This window comes from Drosophila biarmipes, unplaced genomic scaffold (assembly GCF_025231255.1).
Source record: "Drosophila biarmipes strain raj3 unplaced genomic scaffold, RU_DBia_V1.1 ptg000026l, whole genome shotgun sequence".
Classification (NCBI taxonomy): domain Eukaryota; kingdom Metazoa; phylum Arthropoda; class Insecta; order Diptera; family Drosophilidae; genus Drosophila; species Drosophila biarmipes.
Window position 1 is genome coordinate 66,761 of NW_026114542.1, and position 15,740 is coordinate 82,500.

At 40.6% G+C, this 15,740-nt stretch overlaps 1 non-coding gene and 1 pseudogene across 1 annotated transcript in view; both read left to right on the plus strand.

The window, feature by feature from the left end:
* The first annotated feature begins 399 nt into the window (after positions 1-399).
* Positions 400-9,842, plus strand: LOC127012197 (large subunit ribosomal RNA; annotated as a pseudogene).
* Positions 9,843-15,570: 5,728 nt separating this feature from the next.
* LOC127012174 (small subunit ribosomal RNA) overlaps positions 15,571-15,740 on the plus strand; it is a 1,995-nt gene continuing 1,825 nt past the window's right edge. Inside the window, exon 1 of the ribosomal RNA XR_007765700.1 lies at positions 15,571-15,740. This exon is cut by the window's right edge and continues 1,825 nt beyond it. This is a non-coding gene — a ribosomal RNA (small subunit ribosomal RNA).

The window sequence follows — 15,740 nt, forward strand, 5'->3', positions numbered from 1 at the left end:
GACTATGCTAATTAAGTTGCTTATACAAATTTTATAATGAAATTTTATAAGCATATGGTATATTATTGGATAATAATAATTTAATTATTTTATTCATAATATTAAAAAATATATGAAAAACATTATCTCACATTAGTAAATAATTTGAATGTGAAAAACGAAGAGAAATATTTTCTTTTTCAATCAAATGATACTGAGAAATGTCTAGCATAAAAATTTATCTAGAATTGTCTCTTATTAATGATTAGAAAATAGAAAACCGTTGACAATATTATTGTTCTTCGTTGATTCGTTAAATCAAACAAATGCCATTTATATACAGATATTATTAATATAACGAATTTAATAAAATGTTTTATCATTATATATAAAGAATTAATTGCATATAAAAGTTATACACAACCTCAACTCATATGGGACTACCCCCTGAATTTAAGCATATTAATTAGGGGAGGAAAAGAAACTAACAAGGATTTTCTTAGTAGCGGCGAGCGAAAAGAAATCAGTTCAGCACTAAGTCACTTTGTCTATATGGCAAATGTGAGATGCAGTGTATGGAGCGTCAATATTCTAGTATGAGAAATTAACGATTTAAGTCCTTCTTAAATGAGGCCATTTACCCATAGAGGGTGCCAGGCCCGTATAACGTTAATGATTACTAGATGATGTTTCCAAAGAGTCGTGTTGCTTGATAGTGCAGCACTAAGTGGGTGGTAAACTCCATCTAAAACTAAATATAACCATGAGACCGATAGTAAACAAGTACCGTGAGGGAAAGTTGAAAAGAACTCTGAATAGAGAGTTAAACAGTACGTGAAACTGCTTAGAGGTTAAGCCCGATGAACCTGAATATCCGTTATGGAAAATTCATCATTAGAATTGTAATATTTAAACAATATTATGATAATAGTGTGCATTTTTTCCATATAAGGACATTGTAATCTATTAGCATACCAAATTTATCATAAAATATAACTTATAGTTTATTCAAATTAATTTGCTTGCATTTTAACACAGAATAAATGTTATTAATTTGATAAAGTGCTGATAGATTTATATGAATACAGTGCGTTAATTTTTCGGAATTATATAATGGCATAATTATCATTGATTTTTGTGTTTATTATATGCACTTGTAGGATTAACAATGCGAAAGATTCAGGATACCTTCGGGACCCGTCTTGAAACACGGACCAAGGAGTCTAACATATGTGCAAGTTATTGGGATATAAACCTAATAGCGTAATTAACTTGACTAATAATGGGATTAGTTTTTTAACTATTTATAGCTAATTAACACAATCCCGGGGCGTTCTATATAGTTATGTATAATGATATTTATATTATTTATGCCTCTAACTGGAACGTACCTTGAGCATATATGCTGTGACCCGAAAGATGGTGAACTATACTTGATCAGGTTGAAGTCAGGGGAAACCCTGATGGAAGACCGAAACAGTTCTGACGTGCAAATCGATTGTCAGAATTGAGTATAGGGGCGAAAGACCAATCGAACCATCTAGTAGCTGGTTCCTTCCGAAGTTTCCCTCAGGATAGCTGGTGCATTTTAATATTATATAAAATAATCTTATCTGGTAAAGCGAATGATTAGAGGCCTTAGGGTCGAAACGATCTTAACCTATTCTCAAACTTTAAATGGGTAAGAACCTTAACTTTCTTGATATGAAGTTCAAGGTTATGATATAATGTGCCCAGTGGGCCACTTTTGGTAAGCAGAACTGGCGCTGTGGGATGAACCAAACGTAATGTTACGGTGCCCAAATTAACAACTCATGCAGATACCATGAAAGGCGTTGGTTGCTTAAAACAGCAGGACGGTGATCATGGAAGTCGAAATCCGCTAAGGAGTGTGTAACAACTCACCTGCCGAAGCAACTAGCCCTTAAAATGGATGGCGCTTAAGTTGTATACCTATACATTACCGCTAAAGTAGATGATTTATATTACTTGTAATATAAATTTTGAAACTTTAGTGAGTAGGAAGGTACAATGGTATGCGTAGAAGTGTTTGGCGTAAGCCTGCATGGAGCTGCCATTGGTACAGATCTTGGTGGTAGTAGCAAATAATCGAATGAGACCTTGGAGGACTGAAGTGGAGAAGGGTTTCGTGTGAACAGTGGTTGATCACGAGTTAGTCGGTCCTAAGTTCAAGGCGAAAGCCGAAAATTTTCAAGTAAAATACAAATGCCAAACAAATATATATATTATATAAAATCTAGCTAAATTAATATACTTGAATAATTTTGAACGAAAGGGAATACGGTTCCAATTCCGTAACCTGTTGAGTATCCGTTTGTTATTAAATATGGGCCTCGTGCTCATCCTGGCAACAGGAACGACCATAAAGAAGCCGTCGAGAGATATCGGAAGAGTTTTCTTTTCTGTTTTATAGCCGTACTACCATGGAAGTCTTTCGCAGAGAGATATGGTAGATGGGCTAGAAGAGCATGACATATACTGTTGTGTCGATATTTTCTCCTCGGACCTTGAAAATTTATGGTGGGGACACGCAAACTTCTCAACAGGCCGTACCAATATCCGCAGCTGGTCTCCAAGGTGAAGAGTCTCTAGTCGATAGAATAATGTAGGTAAGGGAAGTCGGCAAATTAGATCCGTAACTTCGGGATAAGGATTGGCTCTGAAGATTGAGATAGTCGGGCTTGATTGGGAAACAATAACATGGTTTATGTGCTCGTTCTGGGTAAATAGAGTTTCTAGCATTTATGTTAGTTACTTGTTCCCCGGATAGTTTAGTTACGTAGCCAATTGTGGAACTTTCTTGCTAAAATTTTTAAGAATACTAATTGGGTTAAACCAATTAGTTCTTATTAATTATAACGATTATCAATTAACAATCAATTCAGAACTGGCACGGACTTGGGGAATCCGACTGTCTAATTAAAACAAAGCATTGTGATGGCCCTAGCGGGTGTTGACACAATGTGATTTCTGCCCAGTGCTCTGAATGTCAAAGTGAAGAAATTCAAGTAAGCGCGGGTCAACGGCGGGAGTAACTATGACTCTCTTAAGGTAGCCAAATGCCTCGTCATCTAATTAGTGACGCGCATGAATGGATTAACGAGATTCCTACTGTCCCTATCTACTCGTCGGTGTTAGATTGCTCGTGCGAACAGACGTGTTTTCCGTACGCTCCGCGAGTGTAGCCAATATTGACTGATAGAGACCAGATACGAAGCTAGAAACAGCACGAAAATTCGTGTTTTGTGCCTGCGAACCCAGTGCGCGTGTTTTCCCTGTGTAAAAGTGGTGAAACCGGGTGAAATTGGGTTTTTCCCATTGGAAATTTTCCATTGCGCCACGTGTGTCACGAGAGAGGCGCTCTCTTGAGAGAGGCGTTAGGCTTATTTAGGCACATTTTGCCTAAAACAGCTGTGCGGTTTGTGTCATCGCTAAACTTTTATCAGCTGATCAGCTGATAGAGCTTTCCGACCAGCTGATAATAAAGGGGTAAGTCCTTGGTGGAAAAGCTTTTGGGTTGGAACTGCCGATAACCGGCGGATGGCGCCACCCAAAATGGATGTTGGAGATTCTGGCAGTGAGAGTGCTAGTAGTAGGGGAAGCAGTGGGGGCAGAGGACGACCCAGAGGTAAGCGCAATAAAGCGCCGCTGAGGGACGCCTCTAGGTGCAAGTTGATGGCACTGGATGCAACTGCCGCTGACACTGCGACAGCCCCTGCCGCTGCCGCTGCCGCTGCCGCTGCCCCTGCTGCTGCCGCTGCCGCTGCCCCTGTCGCTGCCCTTGCCGCAGCCCCTGCCGCTCCCGCAGCCCCCGCCGCTGCTGCATCCTCTGCTGAACACGAGAAGACCTTCGTTGCACCAGCCAGTCCTCTAAAATCCTTCTCGGATAGGGAGTGGAGAGGTAATGGTGCCGTCGCTGCCGAGATGGGGGACATCCGATCGGAGATCGGTAGGATGTTCATGGTCTCCTATGCCAACCCGGCCACAAATGTGAAGGTGCAGTCCGTAGCCAACCGCTACGAGGAGGTTGTTGCAGCCCTCCTTATACGGATTGGAGTGCTTGAGGACCGCCTTAAGAAGCAGGCACCGGTTGCCTCGGCCGTCTCATACGCAGCCGCCGCTGCTAGAGGCGCGCACCTTATCGCCTCACCTGCTGCCCCTGTCGCCCCCTATGCCCCTGTAGCCGCACCGCGGAAAATCCGGGAGACCTGGTCGGCAGTCGTTGCATGTGATGATCCGGCCTTATCAGGGAGGCAAATTGCGGACAAGGTCCGCAAAGAGGTAGCGCCTGCTTTGGGCGTCAGAGTGCATGAGGTGCGAGAGTTGAAGCGGGGCGGCGCGATTATTCGCACGCCATCGCAGGCGGAGATGTCGAAAATCGTTGCCTCCGCAAAATTCGCTGAGGTGGGCCTTAAGGTGTCCAAAAACACTGCCGCAAAACCCAGGGTGACGGTACAGGATGTGGACACCACTGTGACGCCGGATGAGTTCATGATGGAGTTAAAAGAGAAAAACTTCGAGGAGATGTCGCTGAAGGAGTTCCAGAAGGCGGTAGTCCTGGCGACCAAGCCCTGGTCAGCAGCTAACAGCGCCACTATAAACGTGACGCTGGAAGTAGATGATCAGGCGTTGGCCGTTCTCGAAAGCGGGAGGGTGTATATCAAGTGGTTCTCTTACCGCTGCCGCTCTCAAGTGCGCACCTATGCGTGCCACCGATGCCTTGGTTTTGACCACAAAGTCAGCGAGTGTCGGTACGCTAGAGAAAACCAGGTCTGCCGCCAGTGCGGACAGAACGACCACGTCGCGGCGAAGTGCAAAAATGCGGTGGACTGCCGTAACTGCCGCCATAAAGGGCTACCCTCGGGGCACTATATGCTCTCGGGTGGATGCCCGATATATAGCGCTGTGCTAGCCAGGGTGCAAGCTAGACATTAACATGTTCAGCTTCATCCAAGCGAATTGTGGTCGAGGCCGTTGCGCTGTCATCGAGATTGCAAAGCGGATGAGAGATGCTGGCCACCTGTTCGCACTCATTCAGGAGCCCTATGTGGACGCAGGCAAGCGTCTCACTGGACTCCCTGGAGGCATGAGAATCTTCGCTGACAAAAGGAAGAAAGCTGCCATCATCGTGGACGACCCGTCTGCCATCTGCATGCCCATCGAGACATTGACGACGGATTATGGAGTGTGCGTGAGTGTCACAGGAAAATACGGCACCATTTTTCTGTCCTCCGTATACTGCCAGTACTCAGCTGCCCTGCAGCCCTACACTGACTACCTGGATACGGTTCTGCTGCTAGCCAGCAGGACACCGACAATCCTCGGACTTGATGCGAATGCGGTTTCCCCGATGTGGTTCAGCAAAACTCCAGCTAACTCTGGAGACCGTCTGAATCGCGAACGGGGACAGCACATGGACGAGTGGATCATCGCAAGCGGTGTCTGTGTGCTTAATACGGCCAGCCAGGTGTTCACGTTCGATAATCACCGCTCCAGAAGTGATATCGACGTGACCTTCACCAACGAAGCAGCGCGTGTGTGGGCAACATACGAATGGAGAGTTGACTTCTGGGAGCTGAGTGACCACAACATCATCACTGTTGAGGTTACTCCAGATCCAAGCAGTACCGTTGAGAGCCTAGCTCCGGTACCGCAATGGAGGCTCTCCAATGCAAGTTGGCGAAGATTCAGAGTAGAACTAAGGGATGTAGCTGAATGTCTCGAGGAACTGGAGGAATCGCCGTTGGATGATCATGTGTCAGCCCTTCGCTCCATCGTACATGAAGTGTGCGACAGGGTAATAGGGCGCAGGATACCTGCAGCAAGGGGAAACGTAATATGGTGGAATCCTGAACTGAGTACCAAGCGCCAAGAGGTCAGGAGACTGAGGCGCAGGCTGCAGGCAGCTCGTCGGAGTGGCACCGGCGATGTTGAGCGACTTGCCGCTGGATTAAGGCTTGCCTCAGGCCAGTATAAGAAGCTTATCCTGATGACAAAGGAACAAAACTGGCGGGACTTCGTGGGACGGCACAAGGATGATCCATGGGGGCACGCCTACCGAATATGCCGAGGCCGGAAAAAGACAACCGATCTTGGATGTCTTAGGTCGAACGGCGCGCTACTTACGACATGGCACGACTGCGCAGATATACTCCTCCGCAACTTCTTCCCTGTTGCGGAATCCACAGTGCGTGAGGGTATAACTCCTGCTGCTCCACCGACCCTCGAAGCCTTCGAGGTGGCAACCAGCGTCGCGAAGCTGAGAAGCCGGCGATCGCCGGGAATGGACGGCATCACGGGTGGGATCGTCAAGGAGGTATGGCGTGCTATCCCTCAGCACCTGACGAAGTTGTACTCTCGATGCCTCTCGGAAGGATATTTTCCTGCCGAGTGGAAACACCCGAGAGTGATACCGCTGGTAAAGGGGCCAGATAAGGACAGGAGCGATCCTGCCTCTTATCGTGGCATATGCCTTTTGCCAGTGTTCGGAAAGGTGCTGGAAGGGATCATGGTGAATCGACTGAAGGATGTGCTACCGGATGGCTGCAGATGGCAATTTGGATTTCGGCCTGGACGCTGCGTTGAGGATGCGTGGATGCACGCTAAAAACACCGTTTCCACCAGCCGCGAGAGGAGGGTGCTGGGAATCTTTGTTGATTTCAAGGGTGCCTTCGACAATGTTGAGTGGAACGCGGTGCTGGATCGGCTTATCGACGTCGGCTGTCGAGAGATAGACTTGTGGAAAAGTTATTTCTCCGGTCGAAGTGCCAGTATCATCAGCAGTTACGAAGCGGCCACAGTGTCGGTTACACGGGGCTGCCCGCAAGGGTCCGTCAGTGGTCCATTTATTTGGAACCTACTGATGGATGTGCTGCTTCAGCGCCTGGAGCCACATTGTGCTCTGAGCGCGTTTGCAGATGACTTGCTACTTTTCGTCGATGGGAATTCCCGTGCCGATCTGGAGCGAAAGGGTGAGCAGTTGATGGACATCGTGGGAGCCTGGGGAGCTGAGGTTGGAGTGAGTGTGTCAACCAGCAAGACGGCAATCATGTTGCTGAAAGGGAATCTTTCAGACACTAGGAGACCGACGGTACGGTTTGCTGGAGCAAGCCTGCCATACGTCACCAAATGCCGGTACCTTGGCATCTTAGTCGGCGAGCGGATGAGCTTTCTCCCGCATATCTCTGCTCTCAGAGATCGGCTGGCTGGAGTTGCCGGAGGGCTAGCACGGGTGCTCCGAGTCGATTGGGGGCTCAGCTCCCGTGCTAAGAGGACGATATACAGCGGACTCATGGTCCCCTGTGCACTCTTCGGTGCCTCGGTCTGGTACAAGGCGGCGAGCAAGGGCAAGTCCTTAAGACTCCTCACCTCGTGCCAGAGGACCATCCTATTAGGATGCCTACCGGTATGCCGCACAGTGTCCACGGTGGCACTGCAGGTGCTTGCTGGTGCTCCTCCAATGGATTTAGATGCTCACAGGATGGCAGTGAAGTTTAAGCTCAGAAAGCACGTTCCCCTGGACGAGAGCGACTGGCTCTATGGACAGGACTTGTCTGTGTTGGACTGGAAATCCAAGATGGCTCTGCTAGACGAATGTCTGCTAAATGAGTGGCAACTCAGATGGGACCAAGCGGCTCACGGTTTTGTGACTCGCCAGTTTTTCCCAGAGGCAGCGTTCGTCTACAAGAGGAAGGACTTTGTCTTCACCTTAAGAGCCGGATTCTTGCTGACAGGACACGGGTCGTTCAACGCTTTCCTCCATGGTAGAACCCTCAGCACCACAACCGCATGCTCATGTGGAGAGGAGAGTGAGGACTGGCTTCACGTACTATGTGAGTGCCGCCTCTATAGCGATTTGCGTGACTTGGATGCCCTTGGCATTGTTCGAGTCCAAGAACGATGGAACGTCGCAGGAGTAGTCGAGACCCCAGAACGGATGCGTCTCCTAGGAGCTTTTGCTGATGCTGCCTTCTCGAGGCGTAGGATGGAAGCGACGAGGGATGAACCGCAGGCGCCGGGACAATAGTCCCAAAACCCCCTTGCCGTGTGGCAACGGCGAAGAATACTGCCACAGCTTGTCATTGCTTGTCGTAGGAGGCGACTAATATGACATGGTTGCCCCATCCGAGCTTGTCGGAGCTGAAGGGGTGAGGCCCACCGAGCCTGAAATTTCGGTGCCACGGGTTGAGTGGTTCTCCAAGGCTACTCATTGAGGTCGGCCCCCTAGTGGGAGTTTCGTGGTGGCTGTGGTTGACACCTATATCGCGGGTAGAGTCCCCGGGCTCGACGTGGATGTTGCGTTAATACAACTCGGGTGCTGCGACCCAAAGAACAGTAGAGATTTTAGATAGATCTCGCCCCTATGCAAGGGGGAGTGCTTGCCCGACAAGCAAGTACTTAAATTGCTACTGGGGTGGTTGCTATGTACATAGCTATAGCTTCTAGTCCAGGGCGTTGGTTTGGCGCTTAACCCAGACCCTTGCATTATATACTCCCTTGTGGGTATATTAGAATGCCGTGGCTGTAATCCCTTCAGTGCGGAACACGTCACGTTAAATAAGTTCGGAGGGATCCGAGACACACCTGTCCCTATCTACTATCTAGCGAAACCACAGCCAAGGGAACGGGCTTGGAATAATTAGCGGGGAAAGAAGACCCTTTTGAGCTTGACTCTAATCTGGCAGTGTAAGGAGACATAAGAGGTGTAGAATAAGTGGGAGATATTAGACCTCGGTTTGGTATCGCCAATGAAATACCACTACTCTTATTGTTTCCTTACTTACTTGATTAAATGGAACGTGTATCATTTCCTAGCCATTATACGGATATATTTATTATATCTTATGGTATTGGGTTTTGATGCAAGCTTCTTGATCAAAGTATCACGAGTTTGTTATATAATCGCAAACAAATTCTTTAATAAAACGGTGCATTTATGTATTTTTGATTTGAAAATTTGGTATAACTCCAATTACTCAGGTATGATCCAATTCAAGGACATTGCCAGGTAGGGAGTTTGACTGGGGCGGTACATCTCTCAAATAATAACGGAGGTGTCCCAAGGCCAGCTCAGTGCGGACAGAAACCACACATAGAGCAAAAGGGCAAATGCTGACTTGATCTCGGTGTTCAGTACACACAGGGACAGCAAAAGCTCGGCCTATCGATCCTTTTGGTTTAAAGAGTTTTTAACAAGAGGTGTCAGAAAAGTTACCATAGGGATAACTGGCTTGTGGCGGCCAAGCGTTCATAGCGACGTCGCTTTTTGATCCTTCGATGTCGGCTCTTCCTATCATTGTGAAGCAAAATTCACCAAGCGTTGGATTGTTCACCCATGCAAGGGAACGTGAGCTGGGTTTAGACCGTCGTGAGACAGGTTAGTTTTACCCTACTAATGACAAAACGTTGTTGCGACAGCATTCCTGCGTAGTACGAGAGGAACCGCAGGTACGGACCAATGGCACAATACTTGTTCGAGCGAACAGTGGTATGACGCTACGTCCGTTGGATTATGCCTGAACGCCTCTAAGGTCGTATCCGTGCTGGACTGCAATGATAAATAAGGGGCAATTTGCATTGTATGGCTTCTAAACCATTTAAAGTTTATAATTTACTTTTTAAACGACAATGGATGTGATGCCAATGTAATTTGTAACATAGTAAATTGGGAGGATCTTTGATCACCTGATGCCGCGCTAGTTACATATAAAAGCATTATTTAATACAATGACAAAGCCTAGAATCAATTGTAAACGACTTTTGTAACAGGCAAGGTGTTGTAAGTGGTTGAGCAGCTGCCATACTGCGATCCACTGAAGCTTATCCTTTGCTTGATGATTCGATAATAAAATTGCATAATTTATTTGTTGTGTTGAACTTCTTATATAAAGTTCAACCAACAATCTATTTGTATGCATTGATTGTTTGCTTGGCTTTGTGGCGAATTTTTAATCCTTTATATATTACATTCCTAAGGTCTAGATTTTCAAGTAAGAGACCAATTTGATTAACATATCAATATAAGTACAACTCGACCATCTAATAATAACAATATGAATCGTCATCTTATTAGTGACGCGAAGATTGGCAAACATATAATATAAAAATATTCCTAAGGTCTAGATTTTCAAGTAAGAGACCAATTTGATTAACATATCAATATAAGTACAACTCGACCATCTAATAATAACAATATGAATCGTCATCTTATTAGTGACGCGAAGATTGGCAAACATATAATATAAAAATATTCCTAAGGTCTAGATTTTCAAGTAAGAGACCAATTTGATTAACATATCAATATAAGTACAACTCGACCATCTAATAATAACAATATGAATCGTCATCTTATTAGTGACGCGAAGATTGGCAAACATATAATATAAAAATATTCCTAAGGTCTAGATTTTCAAGTAAGAGACCAATTTGATTAACATATCAATATAAGTACAACTCGACCATCTAATAATAATATGAATCGTCATCTTATTAGTGACGCGAAGATTGGCAAACATATAATATAAAAATATTCCTAAGGTCTAGATTTTCAAGTAAGAGACCAATTTGATTAACATATCAATATAAGTACAACTCGACCATCTAATAATAATATGAATCGTCATCTTATTAGTGACGCGAAGATTGGCAAACATATAATATAAAAATATTCCTAAGGTCTAGATTTTCAAGTAAGAGACCAATTTGATTAACATATCAATATAAGTACAACTCGACCATCTAATAATAACAATATGAATCGTCATCTTTTTAGTGACGCGAAGATTGGCAAACATATAATATAAAAATATTCCTAAGGTCTAGAATCTTAAGCAATAGACCAATTCAACTAAGAGTTGACATATAAAAATATGTTCCTTTTAATGTTAGCAAAATTTTATCGTCACATACTGTTAGTGACGCGAACGTTTTTTTCTCCATGTTTATATGAATGTTTATTCAAAGGTAGAAAGGCAGGATCGTTATTTTATAAGTGAAGCGATAAAAAAATATTATGCAATAGGACATCTATTTATAAATATTTTTAAGTCTTAGAAATTCAAGTAAAGAGATTCAAGAAATTCATTCAACTTAGAGCGCACATATAATTAAAACTATTCCTGAGGTTTAGAAACCAAATTAAATAAAGAGGACATATAAACGTATGTGGTATTTTGATGGTAGTAAAAATGTATCGCGATATTATTAGTGACGCGACCAATTTTTATACTCTTTGCTCCATGTGCAAATATATCTAGTGTTTAGATAGTCAATTAAAAATGACAATTTTAACTAAAAGACTTAAAAAAGTGTTTGTCAAACTTATAATTTTGTCAATACTATATAAAACGCCAATCATATCCTTATAAAAGTAAATACGGTATATGGTTATAAATACAAAACCATATATAAATAAAAAAATGAAATCGTATGTATATGGCTTATAGGTATAATACCTATAAGGCATAATAATGTATAATATTAGCAAATATACATATAAAAGTGCATAAATTGTATAGATATGGCATAAAGAAGGCATTTATGAGAATAGCTAGTAGAATTTGCCCATACACTACTAGCGAAATGAGATATTTATACCTAGTGAGGGCGGCACTAGTACTATAAATTGTGGCAAAATAAATCTTATGCAAATGCATAGGATTTTGTCAATACCGTACAAAAAACTAAGTAAAACGTATGGATATTGAAAAATAAATGGATTATATTCATAAAATACGAATATTTCTTGCATTCTCTTGTTATACGAGAGAATATCATACGGAGCGGGCAGCCCCTAGTATAGTAAGCAGTCGAATGGGAGACAGCGTGTCCAAAAACACCTATAGGGAGGTGGTCGTTGGCGGACCTCTCCTCGTATTGGTCAAACTTATGATTTTGTCAATACTATATAAAACGCCAATCATATCCATATAAAAGTGAATACAGTATATGGATATGAATAAAAAACCATACATAAATAAAAAAAAATATGTATAAAAAATTATACATATATTTATATTAAGCAATCGTATGGATGTGGCTTATAGGTATAATACCTATAAGGCATAATAATGTATAATATAGCAAATATACATATAAAAGTGCATGAATTGTATAGATATGGCATATAAGTGACATATTTATGAGAATAGCTAGTAGAATTTGCCCATACACTACTAGCGAAATGAGATATTTATACCTAGTGAGGGCGGCACTAGTACTATAAATTGTGGCAAAATAAATCTTATGCAAATGCATAGGATTTTGTCAATACCGTACAAAAAACTAAGTAAAACGTATGGATATTGAAAAATAAATGGATTATATTCATAAAATACGAATATTTCTTGCATTCTCTTGTTATATGAGAGAATATCATACGGAGCGGGTAGCCCCTAGTATAGTAAGCAGTCGAATGGGAGACAGCGTGTCCAAAAACACCTATAGGGAGGTGGTCGTTGGCGGACCTCTCCTCGTATTGGTCAAACTTATGATTTTGTCAATACTATATAAAACGCCAATCATATCCATATAAAAGTGAATACAGTATATGGATATGAATAAAAAACCATACATAAATAAAAAAAAATATGTATAAAAAATTATACATATATTTATATTAAGCAATCGTATGGATGTGGCTTATAGGTATAATACCTATAAGGCATAATAATGTATAATATAGCAAATATACATATAAAAGTGCATGAATTGTATAGATATGGCATATAAGTGACATATTTATGAGAATAGCTAGTAGAATTTGCCCATACACTACTAGCGAAATGAGATATTTATACCTAGTGAGGGCGGCACTAGTACTATAAATTGTGGCAAAATAAATCTTATGCAAATGCATAGGATTTTGTCAATACCGTACAAAAAACTAAGTAAAACGTATGGATATTGAAAAATAAATGGATTATATTCATAAAATACGAATATTTCTTGCATTCTCTTGTTATATGAGAGAATATCATACGGAGCGGGTAGCCCCTAGTATAGTAAGCAGTCGAATGGGAGACAGCGTGTCCAAAAACACCTATAGGGAGGTGGTCGTTGGCGGACCTCTCCTCGTATTGGTCAAACTTATGATTTTGTCAATACTATATAAAACGCCAATCATATCCATATAAAATTGAATACAGTATATGGATATGAATAAAAAACCATACAAAAATAAAAAAAAAATATGTATAAAAAATTATACATATATTTATATTAAGCAATCGTATGGATGTGGCTTATAGGTATAATACCTATAAGGCATAATAATGTATAATATAGCAAATATACATATAAAAGTGCATGAATTGTATAGATATGGCATATAAGTGACATATTTATGAGAATAGCTAGTAGAATTTCCCCATACACTACTAGCGAAATGAGATATTTATACCTAGTGAGGGCGGCACTAGTACTATAAATTGTGGCAAAATAAATCTTATGCAAATGCATAGGATTTTGTCAATACCGTACAAAAAACTAAGTAAAACGTATGGATATTGAAAAATAAATGGATTATATTCATAAAATACGAATATTTCTTGCATTCTCTTGTTATATGAGAGAATATCATACGGAGCGGGTAGCCCCTAGTATAGTAAGCAGTCGAATGGGAGACAGCGTGTCCAAAAACACCTATAGGGAGGTGGTCGTTGGCGGACCTCTCCTCGTATTGGTCAAACTTATGATTTTGTCAATACTATATAAAACGCCAATCATATCCATATAAAAGTGAATACAGTATATGGATATGAATAAAAAACCATACATAAATAAAAAAAAAATATGTATAAAAAATTATACATATATTTATATTAAGCAATCGTATGGATGTGGCTTATAGGTATAATACCTATAAGGCATAATAATGTATAATATAGCAAATATACATATAAAAGTGCATGAATTGTATAGATATGGCATATAAGTGACATATTTATGAGAATAGCTAGTAGAATTTGCCCATACACTACTAGCGAAATGAGATATTTATACCTAGTGAGGGCGGCCTAGTACTATAAATTGTGGCAAAATAAATCTTATGCAAATGCATAGGATTTTGTCAATACCATACATAAACCGTATGGATATTGAGAAGTTAATAGATTACATCTATAATATGAGAAGTATTTTAGTATTCTTATTAAATAAGAGAATACTATAAGGGTGAGTGGCAAAGAGAATTGAATATACCCGAATGGGAGACAGCGTGTCCAAAAACTACTATAGGTGGTGTGGCAAATATGAGGAAGGCAATATATCCATATAATGAAAATAAAAGTGCGTTTTCTTATTATATAAGAGAACACTATATGGGTGAGTGGCAAAGTAAATTGAATATACCCGAATGGGAGACAGCGTGTCCAAAAACTACTATAGGTGGTGTGGCAAATATGAGGAAGGCAATATATCCATATAATGAAAATAAAAGTGCGTTTTCTTATTATATAAGAGAACACTATATGGGTGAGTGGCAAAGTAAATTGAATATACCCGAATGGGAGACAGCGTGTCCAAAAACTACTATAGGTGGTGTGGCAAATATGAGGAAGGCAATATATCCATATAATGAATATAAAAGTGCGTTGTCTTATTATATAAGAGAACACTATATGGGTGAGTGGCAAAGTAAATTGAATATACCCGAATGGGAGACAGCGTGTCCAAAAACTACTATAGGATGGTCAATGGGCCGGCCGTCTGCTATTGACATATGTCAGTAGAGAAGATATTATCCGTCAAATTTGTTTCTTTATTCATTTATTTGAATACGAGACTTGGCTCCGCGGTTAATATTTTAAGCCCAAAGATAATAACGTTGAAACAAAGGCCAAGTTTCTATTGTACATAGAATAACAAATTGTTTCCGAATTTTATCGTTAATTTTAGGAGGTAGGCTAACATGATTTATATTATATGTGTATTATTAAATAATAATAGTACATAAAAGTCTACCAAAGAAATATAAAAATGTAATTATGAATACATTTTCAATATTAATATCAACTTATATTGTTGATAATAAAAAATAGCTATTAAGAGAGTTATTTAAGAAATTATATAATATATAATAAAGAGTATATATATAAATAATATATAAGTATATATTATTTAAGAAATAAATATAGTAGTAATAATTATATATATACACTCGGTTCTATTTTATATATTACCAGAGACTTATATGGATATATATAGATAAATTTTAAATTTATCGTCAAAATACAAATGATTAACTCAATATCTTATATTGGTTAAACAAAAATTGTACATGTGTGGATACAATATATTATGTATGTCGAACAAAAATGATATTTTAGAATGAAATGTGCATATATAAAGAAAATATATGAAAAATAAATATTGTGTTTATAAAGAATATGATTCTTTTTGACATCAATAAAAACTTGTTATTATTAGTGGCGAAACAAGTATAAATTGGAAAACAAACGTATACGAATGCTATATAAAAATGGCCGTATTCGATAGAAATAAAATCTATAACAACATATATATTGCTAATTTCTATTCAAAAAATATGAATGAAATATGAATAAAAACATTATTCTGGTTGATCCTGCCAGTAGTTATATGCTTGTCTCAAAGATTAAGCCATGCATGTCTAAGTACACACGAATTAAAAGTGAAACCGCAAAAGGCTCATTATATCAGTTATGGTTCCTTAGATCGTTAACAGTTACTTGGATAACTGTGGTAATTCTAGAGCTAATACA